At 45.3% G+C, this 21,805-nt stretch overlaps 1 long non-coding RNA gene across 2 annotated transcripts in view; it reads right to left on the bottom strand.

The window, feature by feature from the left end:
• Nucleotides 1-15,472: 15,472 nt before the first annotated feature.
• The window catches only part of LOC129060102 (uncharacterized), a 28,277-nt gene continuing 21,944 nt past the window's right edge, over nt 15,473-21,805 (bottom strand). For both annotated transcript variants that reach the window (XR_008526528.2, XR_008526529.2), the window contains exons 4-5: nt 18,284-18,371; nt 15,473-15,714 (exon numbers count right to left, since the gene is read on the bottom strand). This is a non-coding gene — a long non-coding RNA (uncharacterized LOC129060102). The remainder of the gene's footprint in view (nt 15,715-18,283; nt 18,372-21,805) is intronic.

Genomic DNA, 21,805 nt, shown 5'->3' with positions numbered 1-21,805 from the left:
CTCCAACAAGACGGCATCTCCTAGGGGTTGGGAGCGGTGCTTCACGTTTTCCACCCTCTGCTCCCACCTCTGGCTTTGCACGGGGCTCAACCTTTGGTCCTCTGATCCTCTCCACATGGAGTAGTCCAGTTACTGGTTGAAGGTGTCCAGGTTCTTGGTGTTTTGAGCAAAGAATTCGACAAAATGCACAAATAAAGCAAGGAAATAATGAAGTAACAAAAGCAGAGCTGTACTGAAAACGAAAGCACACTCCACAGGGTGGGAGTGGGCCTGAGCAAGGGGTTCAAGGGCCCTGGTTACAGAATTTTCTGGGGTCTCAATACCCTCTAGAGGTTGCCCATTGGTTACTTGGTGTATGCCATATGTAAAGAAAGAGGATGAAGTCAAGTTACAAAGTCATTTACTCGGTATGCATCCTATGTAAACAGAGAGGATGTTACTGCCTGTGTAAATGGGGAGGATGAAGTGACGTTACAAAGCCAGTCACACTCCTGTCATTGCTGAAGTGTTTCCATTTGATTTAGTTCCAGGAAGTCCTTACGTTCCCCCCCTCCAGGCCCTATTCTCCTGCCTCAGCCCCTTCATGTGCTTTTTTTTTTTTTTTTTTTTTAAATAAATCCACCACTGATTTGCAGATAACTCCTACGCCTTCACTCTGATCTCAGTCCTTCTCTGTCACTCAGGTTCTACTCCTGAATCTCCCATTTTCCAAGAGACAATTCCATGGCCATGTATTGTCATCACCTCAAATGTAATATGTATGAAATAGAATAATCTATATTCACTGCAAACCAGCTCCTATAATTAACGTCCTCGTCTTTGTCAAATATTTCACAATTCATTTCCATTATACACTCCTTTGACAGAAATACAAATTATAAATGAAATGTTTATTTAATTGAATTCCTGTATACTGCATCTGACTCCCAGTGGTCAATCTCCACCAAGCGCGGTAAGAGTTCCAATAGTGTCACTGTGCGACATCTCTCCTGCTCAGCCATCACTCACGGGACAGTCTCCATAGCCTGGAATGCACTGAGAGTCCAGAAATCAGCGCCAAGCATTCAGGACATCTTTACTCTTATTAAGTAAAATGAGTAGCCAAAGTGATCCCAAAAGGTTAATACCCAACGTTTATAACTTTGCTGCAGGAGAGCCTTCTTAAGGTCTCGCTCAGCACCTGTTTATTCTTATTTTACATTCAGTCCTAATGAAACTGGCTATTTGGCTTACAACTCTATGGTAGAAGCACAAAAGTATAAGAGAGACAGGAACCACAGAGGTTAGCAGTAGAAGCAAGACCACACTCAGGGAGGGAGGAGATGATTTGAAAGCTGTGAGAGAGGCTTAAAAGAATGGTGTCCCAAGACCATCTTTGATGAAGGCAGAAAGCCATAGCTTATCTTGAGAGGTGAAGCCAGCTGGGCTTCTGGGTCGGGTGGGGACTTGGAGAACTTTTCTGTCTAGTTAAAGGATAGTAAACACACCAAACAGCACTCTGTAAAAATGCACCAATGAGCGCTCTGTGTCTAGCTAAAGGTTTGTAAACACACCAATCAGCACTCTGTAAAATGGACCAATCAGCACTCTGTAAAATGGACCAATCAGCAGGACATGGGCAAGGCCAAAAAAGGAATAAAAGCTGGCCACCCAAGCCAGAAGCGGCAACCCACTGGGGTCCCCTTCCACACTGTGGAGGCTGTGTTCTTTCACTCTTCATAATAAATCTTGCTACTGGTCACTCTTTGGGTCTGCACTACCTTTATGAGCCGTAACACTCACTGCGAAGGCCTGTGGCTTCACTCCTGAAGTCAGCGAGACCACAAACCCACCAGGAGGAACAAACAACTCCAGACGCGCCACCTTTAAGAGCTATAACACTCACTGCGAAGACCTGCAGCTTCATTCCTGAAGTCAGCAAGACCACGAACCCAGTGGAAGGAAGAAACTCTGGACACATCTGAACATCTGAAGGAACAAACTCCGGACACACCATCTTTAAGAACTGTAACACTCACCGCAGGGTCCATGGCTTCATTCTTGAAGTCAGCGAGACCAAGAACCCACCGGAAGGAACCAATTCCGGACACAATCTGATGGCAGCCTGATCTTAGATTACAGCATAGGAATTATATAGAATAATAGCAAGTATTTGCCTAATGCTTTATATTTTGCAAAATGTTTAAAAATTATTTTGTCTGCTTCCCTCAGGCGTCTTTTGAAAGAAATAAGGCAAGTATTATTCTGATTCTTCACAAAAGGAGACAGAGAGAGAGAGATGGAGTGACTCACCCAAGGCCAAGGAGGAAGTTAGCAGAGCTGCTGGGAGCTCAATCCCTCTGTCTTACACCCTCCACATTGGGGTCAGATATGAGGAGAGGAAGCTGGTTAATTTTTCCTTGTGGTTCTCCTCTTTGTCCTCTCCCTTCCACTCTGGACAGCTCTGGAGGCCCTGCCCTTCTCCACAGCCCATGCCCGCCTCACCTGGACTTCTGTGAACTTCCCCCCTGGTTGCTTCTCTTGACCCCAGTGGGCACCCCCTCCACCAAACCCACGCTGCCAAATCAATGTTCCCCAAATGCCACCTTTTCTCAAAAGCCTACAGTGGCCTCCTTCCTCCTGAAGCTGAATTCCTGAGCACCTGGCTGCTGAGACCCTCCAGGATCTACCCCCACCAACCCCCACACCCCCACTCACAGCCCCCACCAGCTTTGTGTCCCTCTGCTCTACCCACCGTGCCCCCAGTGGGTGGGACTCATTGCCTCTGGCTCCCCTTACTCATAGTCTCTGGGCCTTTTTGTAAATGTATCATCTACATCAGCAGGCCCCAACCTTTTCGGCACCTGGGATGGGTTTCATGGAAGACAATTTTTCCACGGACTGGGAGTTGGGGGGCAGTAGGGGGAGGTGGAGGTGGGATGGGAAGGTGGTGGGTGGGGGCGGGTGGAGGTGGGGTTGGGATAAAACTGATTAGATTCTCGTAAGGAGCTTGGAACCTAGACCCTCACACTCGCAGTTCACAATACGGTTCGTGCTCCTATGAGAATCTACTGCCACAACTGATCTGACAGAAGGTGGAGCTCAGGCGATCCTGCTCGCTGGCCCCCGCCCCCCACCTCCTGCTGTGTGGTCCAGTTCTTAACAGCCCATGGACTGGTACTGGTCTGTCACCTGGGGGCTGGGGACCCCTGATCTAAATCACAGCCATGCTCTCAGACCCAGTCAAATTGCCACCTTTTCCCAGGAACCTTCCTTGATTACCCCCAAAGTCATGAATTTCTCTCTTTTCAGTTACAGAACACTTTTTCTTTTCTCAGTACTTTTCAATCTTGCATTTCAGTATATGTGGTTTTGTTTTCAAGCTGCTTAATATATGTTTTTGTTGTCTGTTTTATGAGATGGAAAGTGTGCTAATGACAGAGACTATGCTCCTCCTCTCGTGGCCCCTCCACAGCTCCTAGCACAGGCCTGGACACTGTATGTTAACCGAAGGATTCGCATCAGGTTCCCAAGGAACACGCAGTTATTGTTTGAGACCGGGGCTTCAGGGACTGGATATATAAATCTGTCTCAAGTCAGTCTGAGTTGCTGTCACAAGTTTAGAAAAAGTTTCCAGGTTTGCACAGCTGCAGGATGATCACTATGGGCTTTGACATGCTTAGGTGGGAAACTCGCGGACTGTCCCAATCCTGCCTGCCTTCCCTCCTTCCTTCTGTCTTTCCTTCACTCTTTTCCTTCCTTCCTTCCATCCTTCCCTCCTTCCTTCATTCCTTTCCATCCTTCCTTCCCTCCTTCCTTCCTTTTTTCCTTCCTTCCTTCCTCCCTCCCTACCTCCCTCCCTCCCTTCCTTCCCTCCCTCCTCCTTCCTTTCTTCCCTGCCTTCCTTCCCTCTTTCTCTCCTCCTTTCTTTCCTTCCTTCCTCCTTCCCTTCTTTCCTTCCTTCATTTCTTCCTTCTTTCCTTTCCTCCCTGCCTCCTCTTCCCTTCTTTCCTGCCTTCCTTCCCTCTTTGTCTCCCCCTTTCTTTCTTTCCTTCCTTCCTCTTTTCTTCCCTCCCTCCCTATTCCTTCCCTTCCTTCCTGTCTTCCTTTTTTCTTTCTTTCCTTCCTTCTTTCCTCCCTTCCTTTTTTCCTCCCTCCCTCACTTCCTCCCTTCCCTCCCTCCCTCCCTCCCTTCCTGTCTCCCTTCCTCCTTCCTTCCTTCCTTCCTTCTTTCCTTCCTCTCCTCATGTTCTACACTGTTGTTTTTAGGCTGAGACCACTACCCACACCCAGCTGGCCTGGAATGAGCAGAAATCAGTTCCTGAAAATGCACAACTCATTCTCCCAGTGAAGGCCATTCTGCAAAAGTTCTCTAAAATTTATGAGCTAAGGCACTTTACAGAAGAATCCAACCTAATAAACTATTTACTTTACCGCAAACACTCTTTCAATATTTAAAAGTGAACACATGTTTTGTGGAGCTGTAATCAGTGTGTTTATGCTATTTTAAGTTCTGGGTTTGTTTTTTAACTTAGATTATTTCAAATAGAGCATCCATATTAATCAACATTTTCACATAGCATCTCATTAGCTATCTCATATTCCATTATGTTTGGTGACCATAGTTTGCTAAGTCAAGGAAATATCCTTTAAATTATATTTTCAGGATGAAGGGGGTTGGGGGATGCCATATGCCCTGACCCAACACGGCCCCACCAGGCAGGAGACCCTGACATTTCATTTCTCTTTCACAGTCACTGCCACAAATCTTTTTACAGTAGCTGCCTCCAGCTAAATACCAGATTGCTGTTGGAGAATGAGGGCGAAAGCTCATTTCCACTCCTGCCTTTCACCTGTCTCTTTCTGATAGAGGCTCAACCCAGGCAATTTTATCGCTGAGCAAAGGAAGTTAAGCTGCTTGTTTTTGTTTTTAAATTTTTATACCCACCCGTGTCCCTTTGTCTTAAATGTCATATCCAAAGCCTGACTCATGGGTCATTTTCTTCATTAGCTCCTCTGATGCTGGAACACACTAACATTGCTGTGGGGTAAAAGGATGGGGTGCCCAGGCTCTCAGTGTGGCCAGGGGAGTGACAGCTCCAAAGACCTCCCCACCATTTGCCCTTGTTCCACTTCTGATGCCCTAACATCTGGCTGGGGATTCACTCCTCCACCTCCATCCCCCACCCCATTCTCAGCCATGCAGGTGGGTGGGGATGACTCTACCCCCCAGCTCCCAGGAGGCAGGGCAGCCTGAGTAGTTCATGCTAATTAGCATATCTCATCTTCTTGGCCTCAGCCATTGGTTCAGGGATAGACACGTGACCCGAACCCAACAGTCACTACCTCTGGAGGAAATTTGCAGAGGCTTCTGGGAAGGAAAAATGTCTTCCTTCTATTAGAACCATCAGAAGAAGCCCTCTCATTCCCTTTGGATGTGACTGAGAATGGATGTAATTGCAGGAGCTTATGGCTGCCATTTCACGTCCACCTGGGAATGGGACTGCAACAGGGAAGCAGAGGCACAGGAAGGAGAGAAATTGAAGCCTGTTACATTACGTGAGCCCGAATGTAGCCAGACCCGAGGCCAGGCCATGGCTAGACCTTTCGGTTGCATGAACCAAAAAATTACCTTTATTTTTTAAGCCTGCTTGATTTGTATTTCCTCTTACTTACAACATAATAATATAATCTGATTGTTGTTTGGTTGGGAAAACTGGCAGGCAAGCATCTCGCTCTAATATGATGTGATAGGTGCCATGACCCACAGAGGTAAAAAAAAACCAAGAGGAGGAAAAGATTCACTCTGGCTCAGAGGGGAGGGGTTATTCTATGCCGGAGGACAGAATGAGGAGTTACCAAGGCAAAATATCCCATCTCAGATGCATTCATAGGCTTCTTAGAGCCCCTAGAGCTGCAATTTTGCAGATGAGACAGCCTGGGGCTGCAGAGGGGTGACTTGGCCAAAGTCACAGTTATATGATAAGATTGGAACTGGAAGGGAGATTTCAATTTTTAAATGATTTTCTTAATTTTAATCCAACAAGGCTTTTAACATTTTTATTTGTAAATTCCCAAAGAATAATTTATTATTTAAAAATTATTATTATTCCCTTCTTTGATGAGTCATAAATCAAGCTTTCTCTTTACTTGGACTGATCTTTCTTGGGAATCCACAGATGAGGGGACTTACAGGCATTTTGTATAATGTAAAAACACTGTCATAAGAGCAGAGCTCCAAATTGCACTGAATCCAATCTTATACAAAATGATGCTGCTTTTAGGTGCTCCTTTATGTTTGAAAAAGCAAGGGAGAAAGTCGGGTGATTTCAAGTCTCTATATCCCAGGGTAGCAGGGATGGAGGGTCTTGCAGAGTCGTGAGGCTATAAACAGAAACTGGTTCAAGTCTTGTAATTCAACTTGGAAAAGGCAGCACATATTACAGGGAAAAGGGTGGGAACTGTTATAAAGGAGTGAATCTGAGGCAGTGGAAAATTCTATATTCCTGGATAAGGTGGGTGGAGGAAGAGTCATGGGGAAGGAGAGGATAGAGTGGGAGAGGATTACCAGAAGAATGGATCAATCATCAGTGCCCAGTAAACATTAATTATGTTCCCAGAGAGTATAACTTTGCAAAAAGGAAAGTGAGGGAGGGGGAGGGGGAGGGGGAGGGGGAGGGGGAGGGGGAGGGGGAGGGGGAGGGGGAGGGGGAGGGGGAGGGGGAGGGGGAGGGGGAGGGGGAGGGGGAGGGGGAGGGGGAGGGGGAGAAAAACCCTGGAAATAGTATTTTGTACATCACAGGAGGCAGGAAGAAAATGATAAATGCAATTGAGAAAAGTAGTTTTTTTAAAGACGGGGGAAAAATCCAAGTTAGGATTAAAGAAAATAAGAATGTGGTGTATGGCCATGCACATCGAGGAAGTGGATTAGGGCTGGGAGAAACACACATATAGCCTTTCTCCCAATAAAAAAAAAGTTCACACCTCTTGGCTTTAATCTTTTCTTTAAGAAAATGCTTTAATTTAACAAGTGAAAAGTCAAGAGGGTTTAGAAGAAAATTCATGGTCTATAGGACACACGTGGGTAGGAAAATTAGAGCTCAGCAAGGCCCAGTGGCCCAGCCCTACCGGCAACTCCTCTGAAAACATCTGAAGGTAGGGGTAGAGGGTCCTCAAAACCTTCTTGGGCTCTATGATCTCAGAATTAAATGTATGAGACACAAAACATCTGAGATCTCTTCAGAGGCTACATTCTGAGCTGGTGATAGATTCTGAATCGGATACCTTGAATGATATCTGCAGGATGAGTCCCCAGTGATCTATAGAGTTGCCTAAAAATAAAATAAAACTGTAACTTTATTCATGCATTCCACGCAGAAATAGCCAAGCCTTTGGGAGGAGAGTTATATTTTCTAATGTTCTATGTCACTTTGCATTTAAAGAAGATGCTAATGGTGTTACATATATGCAAATAATGAAGGCTGCATGGTGCCTCAGTTTCCCCCTCCTCTAGCTTTATTGGGCCAATACTACCACTTCAAGAGCCTTTGTTTCTGGTTCCGTTTTCTCAGGCATTGGCTTCTGTGATGAAGCAAATTAAAGCTGTCCAAGTGTCTTTTTTTTTTTTTTTTTTTTTGAGACAGAGTCTCGCTCTGTCACCCAGGCTGGAGTGCAGTGGCGTGATCTCGGCTTACTGCAAGCTCCGCCTCCCGGGTTCACACCATTCTCCCTGCCTCAGCCTCCCAAGTGGCTGGAACTACAGGCACCCGCCACCACACCCAGCTAATTTTTTGTGTTTTTAGTAGAGACGGGGTTTCACCTTGTTAGCCAAGATGGTCTCCATCTCCTGACCTCGTGATCTGCCCGCCGTGGCCTCCCAACCAAGTGTCTTTTGATGGCAGCTGGCTACAGAACTTTAAACATCATTTCCATTAGGCACAGAATTGGGGAGTTTTATAACTCACACTTCCAGCAGGTTCTAAATAAGGAATTAAACCCCTTCTGTGCTAAACTGTGTAAACAAGCAGATGGGAGGGAGATGCAATTATTATTTTTAAAAACCCTTTTAAAAATCAACATTATTTTCTTCCCTGCAAATACAAAGCAAGTAAACCCTTGTGATGGCAGGTAAGGGCTCAAATTTTCTAGAAAAGGTTAACTGTACCTTCATCCTTGGAGATCAGAAGGCAAATAAAATTGTCAAAAATTGTAGCATAGATGACTTCTAAGGGCATTCCAGGGCATTCCAGAACTCTCTCTATGGCTTCCCTGGTAACTGAGGAGAGTCTACTGATGGGCTTTCTCCAAAGGTGGGCTCCCTCCCTGTAGTGGGCATCACCACTGCCCTTTGGCATGTTTCATATTTGTTTGGTGCTTATTCTCTAAAATATTGTTTTACCATTCTTCTGAGCACACAGTCGCCACATTAGCGTATCAGAGTCATCTTGAGAGTCTCGAATTGAAGGTTCACATGGTTTACCCAGCAGAATTGCTAGCAACTGACCATTGCTCAATGCTGTTGGCTTTTGCTCGTCAAAAGTTGTTTGTTTAAAAAAATTGATGATGGCGATTCCGAGATCCCGACAAACAAATTCTGTTTTTATTGGCCTAGGGTGGATCCAGGAAACTGCATCTTTAACAAGCACTCCAGGTAGTTGTACACAGGTAGCTCAGGGACCACACTTTGGGGAACACTCACTCAGAGCAAAAAGCCCTGGGAGAAAATGTTAGCAAGTCAGATGTGCCTGCCTGGCTGCGCAGAAAACATCAGGAGTGGCTGGACCCCTTGTCCTCCTGGAGTTCACAGTCTACTAGTTACTAATGATTGGTAAAGGAAGATCACTCTGATTACCTAAGACAATATATTTTGTTTCCTTCACTGTTTTAGAGTAATGGTTCCCCCATCTTTTCATTATGAAACATCACTTTTATTATTTTCTTCCAGACAATGTATTAATGTGAGTAATAGTCAACAGAATAATTGAATGTCAGTAGTAACAGTGCTTCTCATCAGCAGGACACAACCTGTGCTTGAGAGTGACCTGAGAGAATTCAAGCCTAAAGCAAAGAATCTTGATGTCAGTGCTGGGTTGCAAACTTATATGCCAACTGGCAGGTAATATATAATAAAGCCCCCACAGGTGTGGACCCAGTAGGGCAAGAATCATGACCAATGGTGTCTGACACTGTCTTAGTGATGGGGAAACAGTAAGATGTGGTGGGGATTGCGGTAAAGTGGAACAGGAGATGTCCCCTCTAAAGAAGGCTGCTATTGCTGGTCTCTGGCCATAGTTGCATGCAGGGATGTGGGCCAAGAGTAGCCCCAAATCAGACATTTTATGCGAAAACTCCTTATTTTAAAATGTTGCTAATTTTTATAAAACACAACACTGCTTCCCAAAGAATACATGTGTACAGCCTGGATTTGACTGGGCCACCAGTTTGATATCCCTTGTTGTAGTTATTCTCTGTGGCCATTTCACACACAAATCCAGTTAGATTTTGGAATTACTGAAAAGACCTGACCCAGGGACCATTGCTCTAGAGCAGAGGTCAGAAAACTTTCTTCAAGGGCCATATAGGAAATGTTTTAGGCTCTTGGAGACCATTTGGTCTCTGTCGCAACTACTCGATCCTTCTATTGTATCCTAAAAGCAGCCATATATGATTGATAAAATAAAGAGTGTGTTTCAATAAAACTTTATTTGTAAAAACAGGCTGCCAGCCTGGAACCACTGTTTGCCAACCCCTTCTCCAGCGTGTCTTATTCTGGAAATCTTTGACATTTATCTAATCAGTCTGCTTTATCTAATTTTAGAAAGAGAAATCTGTTTTTAATTGTTTAAGCTGAAATTCATTGTAATATGAATCTTTCAGAAATAGCCTGGCTCCCTATGTGCCATGTTGTTGAGATACATCGCACAGGTGGTGCCATGAAAGGGAGAGCTGGCTCCCACAGGGCTCCAGCTGATCGGCCACTGTCAGTCCCGGCACTGACAGCTCGGAGACCTACTTATTAACAGCCCCCAGCTCTTCTTGTTCCCTGAGCCAAATAAGCTTCACAACTCCTGTTGTTTTCCAGCCTCCACACAAAGGCCATGTTGCCGGGAACTGTTCTTAGCATCCTGCTTCCGTGGGATACTGCTGGTCAACACTAATAAAGCCACATGCTAAATTTAGCACACCCCTGCCTGTGGGATCAGACAGAATTGACACCCAGTAATTGCAGTCTGCAACACTTCCTAACTGCTTGATTCCTGCTGATTTTTCCTGTGTCGGGGTGAAACTCAAACTCTCACTTGCAATAAATCTGTGGCAGCTGGCTTTTGATCTTTGTCCCCAGAGCCGTTGAAGTCACTGGTTTATGCCAACCAATCCCCCATTGCCTAGGAGCAGACCCCAACGTTTCAACTGCCACAGCTCTAGGCAGGAAGAGCAGCTTGAATTGCTGGGCCAAAGGGGCAATCAATACTCATAGCTATCCCTGTAGAGAGCTGGATAGAAGACTAAGTCAGGGCCACACCTTTAAAGGGAATCTCAGTTATTGTCTTGTAAGGGATATCGGCTTGAAGCTGAGAAATAATTTGTGGCCAGGATTTAGTGGCAAACACCAACATTTAAGCCATCATCAAACACCGTGTACATACACCTAAAGGGCCCAACAGCCTGGAGCAGCATATGTTGACTTTGAGGGCCCTGATGCATGAACATTACAGAAAAGCAAGTACTGTTTGTGAGTGACTCATATTTAAAGTGTAAATGATTCATAAACCAAGGTTCCCTGGAGCCACTGTTCTCCCAGCTCAGCCTTCACAAAGCAAGTCACTAATTCGTATTATTCACTGTCAAGACTGATTTGACATGAACACATCTTAATGTGATTCTGAAAAGCTGACACTAATACGTTCATGATGTCTGTCAACTCGCCCTCATCCGGGGATAACCTGGGGTCCCTGTTTCAGCCCACGTCAAGGCTTCAAAGACATGGAAAAGTAAAAATATGCATTATCCAGGCAGCAACAGGGTCAGCCTGGGTGGTCTGAGGTTGCCCACAGGCCCCCTGTGTCTGCAAGGATGGAAGAATGGACATGAGCTCTCACCTCCTGGAGTCACAGCAAGTCGAGCTTCCAGAAATCCAGGACAGCTGCACGAAGCCACCCGATGTCCTGAGCCAAAGGCTTTTTGCACAGACCTATTATTCCTTCAGAAGGGGTTGTCACTGTTAGCAGGCTTCTACTGCCTCCTATGTCACAATGCAAAGAAGGGCTTGCGGTGTCTCAAGGCGTATGTTCGGAGAATCCATTAGCGGCCAAAGCAATTCTTCTCCACCTCCTCGCCCTCAGGTCTGCTAATGAAAGGATGCTCCAACTTGTGTTGCAGGTTTAAGTGGGGATGTCCTGCACTTTTGCTGGGTATATTTTGATGAGACAGCTTATAAAGGACATAGAAAACCTTGTCTGAAGAGTATAATGGAAAGAGCTCTGGCCTAAGGGTCAGAAGACAGCCGTTCCAGTAGCCGATCTGCTCACTCTTAACTCAGTGACCTTGGGGACACCAGTTAACTTGCTAGAACCCTGGTTTCTTACTTATAAGATGGTGTTGTTAAATGAAAATGAGCCCTAAATTCCTTACTAGCAAAAACTCTGCTTATATGTCATATCTGGTGCATGTTAATACCACTGCAGAATACACAGGGGTATGTCTGGTCTGTAAAATCTAGAATACACTGGGATTCACAGGAAATGAAAAGGAATCCTTTAACACAGCTCCTCTGCTCATGAAGAGTTTTAACTGAATGGTATTTCTGACAGTGACTTACATGTGTTTCAGCCAACACTGTCCCATAATTAGCTGTAAGTGGAAGAACTAGGTCATTCTCAAGTTCTGATCGCTGATCTGAAGGCCTTTCATCGTACTCGACATCCTCTCCATCAAATTGCAAAATGTCCCACCCGGGTGTGAGCTCGTTCTTTTACATGAGACCTTTTTGTCCCCAGAAAGACGGTGGCTCAGTAACTTGATGCTCTTTGGGATTGTCTAACCTAAATTTGTCTCCTCTTCCCTCTCAGGGGCTGCCTAGATTTTCCCCTACTCACTCTGCAGGCCGGCTTCCCAGCCTAATTTCCTCTTTGCTAAGCCCACCATACTGAGACCTACTCTGACCCTTGACAAGAACTAATGTTTCTGCTTAGAAGGCTTTCTTTCAGTATCAAACCCCACTGTGGCTGCTGGTTCCCTGATTTCAGAAACATTGCCAGAAGCTCCTCTGGAGAACAGTCTAGGTTCTTTACTCCTTGTCCTATTATCTGATTTGAAATATTGTCTGAGCCGGGCACAGTGGCTCACGCCTATAATCCCAACACTTTGGGAGGCCAAGGCGGGTGGATCATTTGAGGTCAGGAGTTTGAGACGATCCTGGCCAACATGGTGAAAACCCGTCTCTACTAAGAAAAAAAAAAAAAAAATGCCAGGCATGGTGGCGGGTGCCTGTAATCTCAGCTACTCAGGAGGCTGAAGCAGGAGAATCCTTTGGACCCAGGAGGCAGAGGTTGCAGTGAGCTGAGATCGCACCTCTGCACTCCAGCCTAGGTGACAGAGCAAGACTCTTTCTAAAAATAAAAATAATAACAAATGAAATATTGTCTGACATCCTTCCTTCTCCTCTGCCCCAATATTACCTCTTAATTTCAGGAAAGAGCAGATAATTCAAATCCAAATCCAAAGGGTCTGGTGTCCAATGTGGGCCAGTAGTCCAGGGGTGCACACTAAGGGGGTGATGAGAGGGAGCAGTCCTTGGAGCTTCTCAGTAGCAGTCGTCCTTATCAGGCCATGGAGGCAGCGTTGCAGTTCAGGGAGCTCCATAGAGTTCGATGCAGGGCCCAGCCAAGGGCAGGCTCTGCTCCCAAAAAGAAGACCTTCCTAGGAACTGGGCAAAGTGGTCAAGATGCAGCACTTTAGGCGTGGCTGTCCCAGGTTCCCATGGGAGGAGGTGAGAATACCAGGGGCCAGGGCAGCATGCGGGTTAGTTGGAGAGACACCAGGGTTAGGCTGTAGCACAGGGCTTGCTTCAGTGTCAGGGAGCTACAACCAGCCCAGGCCCTTGAGACCTGGGTGACAGAAAACAGCTGCTCCTCCACCTGCTGCTGAATGTCATTTCCCAGGCTCAGTGAATGGGTAGAGCTTGGCCCATGGGTGGGTCACCTTTTATGCCAACTTTTTACTAAGCCTTTTATTATTTCTTATTTCCATGCTTTTTAAGCTCTTAGTTTATCTCTATCTTCTCTTTTAAAAAATATTGTCACTCTTAATTTATGTTTTACTCTTTTGTTTCTTAATTCTTTTTTAAAAAAATTCTAAATCTCTTTATTTGTTGTCTTTTAAGACACAAAGTCAAAGGGAAAATGGAAATTTTTTCAATCTCATTTTTCTCTCTTCCTTTTTACTTTCTTGGTTCTTTGCTTTTTATCTTTGTATTTACCTTCTACTTTTTTTTTTTTTTTTTTTGAGACAGTCTTGCTCTGTTGCCCAGGTTGGAGTACAGTGATGTGATCTCAGTTCATTGTAACCTCTGCCTCCCGGGTTCCAGCAAAACTCCCACCTCAGCCTCCCAAGTAGTTGGGACCATAGGTGCGCACCACCACACCTGGCTAATTTTTTTTTTTTTTAATAAGGAGTCTCACTCTGTCACCCAGGCTGGAGTGCAGTGGCGCAATCTCGGCTCACTGCAAGCTCTGCCTCCTGGATTCATGCCATTCTCCTGCCTCAGCCTCCAAAGTAGCTGGGACTACAGGCGCCCGCCACCACGCCTGGCTAATTTTTTTGTATTTTTAGTAGAGTCGGGGTTTCACCACGTTAGCCAGGATGGTCTTGATCTCCTGACCTTTTGGTCTCCCAAAGTGCTGGGATTACAGGCATGAGCCATGGTACCCAGCCCTAATTTTTGTATTTTTTGTAGAGACAGGGTTTCACCATGTTGCCCAGGCTGGTCTCAAACTCGCGGGCTCAAACGACCTGCCTACCTCCACCTCCTGATGTACTGGGAAGACAGGTGTGGGCCACCGTTCCTGGCCTTAGCTTTAAGTTTTAGTTCTGTCTTTTACATTTCTTGATGTTATTCTTTATTTTTCATTTTTAGCTTCATCTTTTTTCATACCTGGCATTTACTGCCATGTAGCTTCTTTGTATAATCTTGAGTGAATTGCTTGCCTTCTCTGAGTCTTGAGTTTCTCATCCTAATAAGGGGCTGTGTCTAATGGCCGACTCATTGTGCTGTTCAAACAGTTGAATGAGGACTTAACACAGTTTCTGCCACGCAGAACGTGCTCAGTAAATGCTTCAAGATTTTTTGTTTTGTTTTGTTTTGCTTTGCCATATTGAATAAAGCTTAGCAAATATCCTCATACACATATCCTGGAATGTTAAGTCATAGGGTATAATCTTTTTAAAAATATTTGCTAGGTTGCTAATAAGTTCACAAATGCTATAATTATTCATACTTTTCTCCTTGTTGATTTATAAAATCTCTTTGTATAAATGTAATATCTTTGTCCTCTGCATTATCATTTTCCCCCAAATGTCCTGCTTGATGACTTTATGTTGCATTTTGCCAAAAAATTTTGTATTTATTTTAAATGTTAGAAATAAGTCTACTTTTTTTCATTTTAGCTTCTGAATTTCCAGTCTTGGTTGGGAAGACATCCTTATCCCCTAGATCGCTCACATGTCTTGTGGGTTTTGCATAATTTGGTTTATGTGTCATGTGGCAAATTCTTGCTGCTGAGGTGCTGGATCTCCACCATCATCTATAGAAAAATTCTGACGCAGACATTGCAATTGACAAGAAAACTTGGTCTAAGGCAGCAGTCCCAGCCCTTCACAGTCCCTCTGAGGATCACAGGGATCTCTGCCCCACCTCTCTGTCTGCTGCCCCACTAAGCAAATCAAAATAAAAAGAAAAAAAAGCACAGTCATATCAACATATCAACACATGCCTCCTTGCAACAGTCAAGTGGATCGCACAGAAACAGCTCTCTTCAAGATCTTCATGAGAAAAAAAAAAAATTTTCTTCTTTCACACAATAACAAAGTGTGATTGTGTTGAACTGTCATAGAAGGGGCCAAGAGAGATGAGAGTGACAGCAAGAATAAGCATGAGTGAGGACTTTTTTCCAGGCATGGTATGTGGCATCCTGGATATGATGGCTGAAGAGTACAGTTTAGTTGTCCCTGTTAACCACTAGACCCTGGGCTCTGCTCCAAGAAGCACAGAGCATGTCATGTGGCCTCTTTGCTGCTATTGGCATCAAAAGAGCTGGAAAGAAAGATGTTTCCCTACAAACTGCATTTTCCAGTGTTCCCTGGGAACTGCAAAAATAGAGAGAGAGACAGAGAGAGAGAGAATGTAAAGAGAGAGAGAGAATATAGATACCCATGGATCCTTTTTGTGAGACAGTAGTATTGCAGTAGAGAGTTTAATTATCTCAAGGCTAGCCAAGCAGTATGTGAGAGTTTATTACTCAAATCAGTCTCCCAAGAACTCAGAGGCTAGGCTTTTATGGACAGTCTCAGGGGCAGGGGACTAGGGAATGGGTGCTGCTGATTGGACAGAGATTAAATCATAAGGGTGTGGAAAAGGGTCCTTGTGCAATGAGTCCACTTCTGGGTGGGGCCACAGAACTGACTGAGTCATGAGTCATGGGTCTGGGTGGAGTCCGTTGATCACCAGAATGCAAAAGTCTGAAAAACATTTCAAAAGACCGATCTTAGGCTCCACAATCGTGATATTACTAGGGAGCTACTGGGGGAAGTCACTAGTCTTGTGATCTCTGGCCACATGACTCTTGAGCAGCTAGGAATTATAGCTAACATTTTATCAGAATTCAGCCCCTCCCATAATCCTAATTTCATGGGCTTTCATTAGTTTTACAAAGGCAGTGTCAGTCTGTGAGCCAGGAGGGGATCCGTTTTAGGAAGGAACTATTATCATTCTTGCTTCAAAGCTAAATTGTAAACTAAATTCATCCCGTGGTTAGCTTGGCCTATGCCCAGGAACGAGCAAGGACAGCTAGCCTGGGAGGCTAGAAGCAAGATGGAGTCAGCCACCTAGACTTTTCTTACTGTCATAATCTTTGCAAAGGTGGTTTCAAGACCAGCTAAATAACTAACAACCTTAAGTCTCATCTCAAATCACTTTAAATTGCCCAGCAGGGTGGAAGGATGAAAGTACAAATAACTTGGGGGTCTGGTGGGTGCCTGGGTGGTCTATATCATATACATATGCCCTTTCTGGCTCGAGTCCCAGACTAGCTTACAAAGGCCCTGCCAACGGTGTCTATAAACAGATTTGCCCTCTCACCAAATGTGGGTAATAAAAAGTAATAAAAACCTGGAAAGTCAAACCGAATATTTAAGAGAACAATCAGTTGGCCAATCTTTCCCTTGAGTTTCTGTGCCGGGCTGCAGGAAGCATCTCTGTTTCAGGGTGAGCCCATCTCATAGGCTCCCCTTAGCAGCACAGGATTCCTGCAGGGCCCTCAGATGCCAAGGTCTGCCTCATGTCTACCTGCACCTGGGGTCCTCCACCATTGGGAGCATCCTCCTGCTTCTGGTACACTTGTCAGCGTCTGCTCCTTCTGCAGGTCTCAGCTTCTATGTGGTGGCCTCTGTCAGTCCTTCCTGTCCCCACAGGCCCCCTCCACGCTCCCCTGCTCTGCACACTTGCCCCACACAAGCCTCTGACAAAGTAACTGCTGTGCTCTCTGTCACTGTTGGCTCACACATCTGTCTCCTGCAGGTTAAGGACTGTTCTTTAAGTTCCTTGAGGGAGGATTTTCTGGTCTGGGCCAGCTGTGTAGTGCTGGATGGTCTCTGTGGCCTCCCTTGGGCTTCTGGGGCCTCAGCGGGCATGGTGTGGATGGCTGGGATAATTAGGACCTCTCATCCTTCATGTGATCAACCCAGTCTTGTTCACATGGTGGCAGCAGTTTTCAGCAGCAAGACAGGGCAGGACTCAGTGTGCACGCACGTTTCAACCCTCTACTTGTGTTACATTTGCTAGTGTCCCATTGGCCAAACAGGTCACATGGCTAAGGCTAGAATCACTTAGAAGGGGACCAGCCAAGACTGTGAACCAACTGTGGGCAGCTGTTTACCCAAGCAGGGACCGTGCTTCTCATTTCCATATCTCAGATGGTCCTCAAGTATGTCCTTTAAATTTGTAAAATTATTTATGCATTTTTAAATGCATAAATATTTGGAGTCAGATCAGATATGCTATACAAGTGGCTCAGAGGAGGTGAACAAGCTGGATGGGCAGCAAAGATGTTGGGATGGTCCTGGAGGATGGTGTGGTTTCTAGAGGTTGAGCAGGAAGATGCCATACGGGTAGGGGCCTGCAGGCTGCCAAAGGGCAGATCGTTTGATTCTTTGCATACATGTGTGCCGTTAGTCTCCCTTCCCCCTCCAGGTCTTCTACCTGCAGTTCACATCCTTGTTCTGTGCCTGGGGAATTTACAGACTCTGGTGCATTTCAGCCAGTGGGAGGCACTGGCAGGATTCATGAGGGTGGAGGAGAAAGAGCCAGGGTATTTATACCCTCTTCCTCCATAGGAAGCCTCAGTTATAATGGTAGCTGCTGTATTGGGCCACAGACCCTGTTTTTTTTTGTTTGTTTTGTTTGTTTTTGTTTTTGTTTAGACAGAGTCTCGCTCTGTTGCCCAGGCTGGCGTGCAGCAGTGCCATCTCGGCTCACTGCAATCTCTATCTCCCAGGTTTGAGCGATTCTCCTGCCTCAGCCTCCCAAATAGCTGAGATTACAGGCATGCACCACAATACCTGGCTAATTTTTGTATTTTCAGTAGAGATGGGGTTTCACCATCTGGGCCAGTCTGGTCTCAAACTCCTGACCTTGGTGATCCTCCTGCCTCAGCCTCCCAAAGTGCTGGGATTACAGGCATGAGCCACTGCGCCTGGCCTCAGAAAACAGACCTTATTAAACAGCCCTTCCCATAGCTGGGCTCCCACCAATGTCATTCCTTCCTCCCTTTGTCCCTTCAGACTTGGAGGAGGTCGAAGCAGATGGGCTACATTATTTGCAGGGCCCAAGGCCAAAATGAAATGCAAAGACCCTTGTTCAAAAAGTATTCGAGATTTCAAGAATTTGACAGCAGAGTGTTAAACCAAGCATGGGGACTCTCTGAGCACTGACAGGTGACTGCACAGGCTGCACTCTCAGGCTTAGTGCTAGTGCTACTCCCCTCCCTGGGGCACCTCCACCCCCTGGGGACCCCCATAGCCCTGCCCAGACCTGTGTAGATCATCTCATCTTTAAACTTGGCCCAGTTGTCTTGTGGAAGGTGCCATCTTCCTGCTGGGACTCTGGCTGATATAAATATCTGTGAGCAAGAAGAAAAATTCTTTGAGATAAAACAGTCACAGCATAAAGAAAATCAAGTGGAAACACTGGGCCCCTTTGAAGCTACTATTATTAGTCATAATAATAACATCAGTAGAGTGATCTACCATCTACAATGGACTTTTACGCATGTTTGATCTTCATGGAAAATCTTATGGAGTAGGCAGGGTATTATGGGAAAAATAAAAAAAACACTAAATCTCCTTATGGGGTAGATAACGGGGGAAAAGACAGAGGAAACTGTGCAAGTCACACTCAGGCTGAGCTATGACCCTGTCTTGGATGGAGCATGTCCTCCATTTTGCATCTCTCTGGGGAGCCCTTTGGAAAGAAGAACGGGGTAGAGCAAATGCATCCCCAAGGATCCAGGCACAGGGCCTCTGTCCCACTCATGAGGGAAATAGACAGTGGTATGGACTGGGCAGGGCCCACTCCATGGGCTGCCAGAGAGCTAAGGTCCCTTAGCATGGGGCCTGTGGCCAAAGCAAGGCCTTCTCTGTCCCTGACACTTTGCCTCCCAGGTAATGGAGGTGAGGCTTTCTCACACCTCTGATGACACCACACTCTCCTTAACCAAATAGTGGACCCCAAAGCCTTTTGCAATAATTAAGGGAGATGAGTGCAAGAGGCACGGGGTTGCCTGGCACCTGTATAAGCAACATTTCCTGCCCGAGTGAGCATTGGTGAGTAATGAGACTGGAAAATCTATTTTCAGCATTGGAGGATAACTTCCACTGTGTGGGCTCACCAGGTCCCTTCCACCCACGATGCTAAGCATCCAGGGAGATGCTTAGACAGGATAAGGAGAAACAGAAGTGGCCACTCGGGGTTTCAGTAGCTCTTGTCTCTCCTTGTTTTGCATGAGCTTCCTTTTGCTCTGTTAAAAAAAAAAATACTGTTGGCTTTAGATTTTTTTCTATAGAACTAGGGTGTGATGCTTGGGATTCAGGGCTTTCTGTGATTTTTCAGAATTCTGTAACCAGTATTATCAAGCTCAACCCACTGTTACCACTGAGGACAGCTGACATAAGCCCTTCCAGAAAGAGAGTCAGATGGCACCAGGCATGGAAATGAGGCCTAAGGTTTCTGTCATCATAATATCAACCCAGCATGACTCAACATCACATCAACCTGCCCTGCTGACTTCCGAGCTGGAATTAGGAAGTAGTTGTAAAAATTGTTTCCTTCCCCAAAGAATACACTCCCCTTACCACCCCCACAGATATGAATAAACTCTATGTAAACGGCATCCACAAAGTCAGGAGGACTTGGGATACACTTAATGTTAATTACATTTTCAAATAATACACTGGATATATATTCATGGGAAGTACTATATATATATTCATCTGAAGTGCTCCACTGTATCTAATTGTTCATCTGAAATAGCACAATAAATACACTATGAAGTATCCAAAAAGTCTGGAAACAGGGAAATGAGCATATTAACAGTGTCAACCAACATACTGCTTAGGAATCAGCTGACCCCATTGTGTTAGGCCACTTTGCATTGCTATAAAGGAATACCCGAGACTGGGTAACTTATAAAGAAAAGAGGTTTATTTAGCTCATAGTTCTGCAGGCTGTACAGGAAGCCTGTGGAAGAGTTGCCCATTCTTTCCAGAGGACTCCATAGAGGGATGTGCAATGGATGACATTTCATAACCTGACAGGCTCCATCCAAGACAAAGTCACAGCAAAGCCTGAGTGCAGCTTGCACACATTCCTCCACTGTTCCCACCATTATCTCTCCCCTAAGGAAACCTTATTGCTGGCACCTGCTTCTGTTGAGAGCCTCCGAAGGCTTAAAATCATGGCAGAAAGTGAAGAGGAGCCAGTGTGTCACATGGCAGGAGAGGAAGCAAGAGAGAAGGGGGAGGTAGGTGCAGGCTCTTTTAAACAACCAGATCTTACATGGAGTGATAGAGAACTCACTCGTTATCGTGAGGACGGCCCCCAGACATTCATGAGGGATCTGCCCCCATGACCCAAACATCTCCCACTAGGCCCCACCTTCAACACTGGGGATCACATTTCAACATGAGATTTAGAGGGGATGAACAACCAAATTATAACCCCTGTGTTTCCTGATGGGGAAACACCTGGGATTTTTCCCCAGGGGGACACCTTGTAGATTGCACACAAACCATAAGATCCAGCGTTTCTCAAGGGCCCACTGTGTGTGAAATCCTATTAGTTGCTTTATGGATGTTACTCTGTCTTCACACAAGAAGCTGAGTCATGCACCTGTAGTGCCAGCTACTCAGGAGCTGACGCAGGAGGATCACTTGAGCCCAGGAGCCTGAGGCTACAATGAGCTGTGATAATGCTGCTGTACTCTAGCCTGGGCAACAGAGTGATACCTCATCTCTAAAAACCAAAAATAAAAAAAATAGAAGAACCTGTGAATTGAGGATAGTATGTGATATGGTTTGGCTGTATCCCAACCCAAATCTCACCTTGAATTGTAATAATCCCCATATGTCAAGTGTGGGACCAGGTGGAGATAATTGAATTATGGGTGTGGTTTCCCCACACTGTTCTTGTGTTAGTGAAAAAGTCTCATGATAACTGATGGTTTTATAAATGGAAGTTTACCTGCACAAGCTCTCTTGCCTGCTGCCATGTAAGATGTGACTTTGCTCCTCCTTTGCCTTCCACGATGATTGTGAGGCCTCTCCAGCCATGTAGAACTGTGAGTTCATTAAACTACTTTCCTTTTTAAATTACCCAGTCTTAAGTATGTCTTTATTAGCAGCATAAGAAGAAACAAATATGGTATGCCTATCTTGTGGATTAAGAAACTGAGGCTCAACAAAGTACAAGGTTGCAAACTTAAATGCCAGCAGAGACCGCATCATGATTAAAATAAAGGGTACTGCCCCATATAAAGAATGATCAAGGCAATTGTTTCTAGTCAGGAATTCAGGCCCAGTATTGCCAGATCTTTCCATTTTTCTAAAGAAGCCAGAAATCTGGATTCATGCTGAAAACTCTGATATTTAGATGTTAGTTACTGATTAAATTTTTATAAACCCTGTGTTGCCCAAGCCAAAAAAAATTATGCAAAGCAAATTCAGCAGCAGGCCTCTTGTTTGCAGACTCCGAATTAAAGTAAATTGCTCATGGGCTCACAGGTAGGAAACAGTAAGACAAATCAGAAGCCAGGTCCATCGACCTCAGCTGTGTCTTTTCTCTCAGGACACTATAGAAGTAGCTGCACTGAATTAAATGAAAATTTGTTTAAATAATTCAATTTCTTTTTTTTTTTTAATTTGAGGCAGAGTCTCACTCTGTCACCCAGGCTGCAGTGCAGTGGCATGATGTTGGCTCACTGCAACCTCCACCTCCTGGGTTCAAGCAATTCTCCTGCCTCAGCCTCCCAAGTAGCTGAAACTACAGGTGTGCACCACC

The sequence above is a fragment of the Pongo abelii genome, chromosome 5 (genome assembly GCF_028885655.2).
Source record: "Pongo abelii isolate AG06213 chromosome 5, NHGRI_mPonAbe1-v2.0_pri, whole genome shotgun sequence".
In the NCBI taxonomy this organism is placed as follows: domain Eukaryota; kingdom Metazoa; phylum Chordata; class Mammalia; order Primates; family Hominidae; genus Pongo; species Pongo abelii.
Note: the sequence above shows the minus strand (reverse complement) of the source record. Positions and strands in the feature narration are given on the sequence as shown.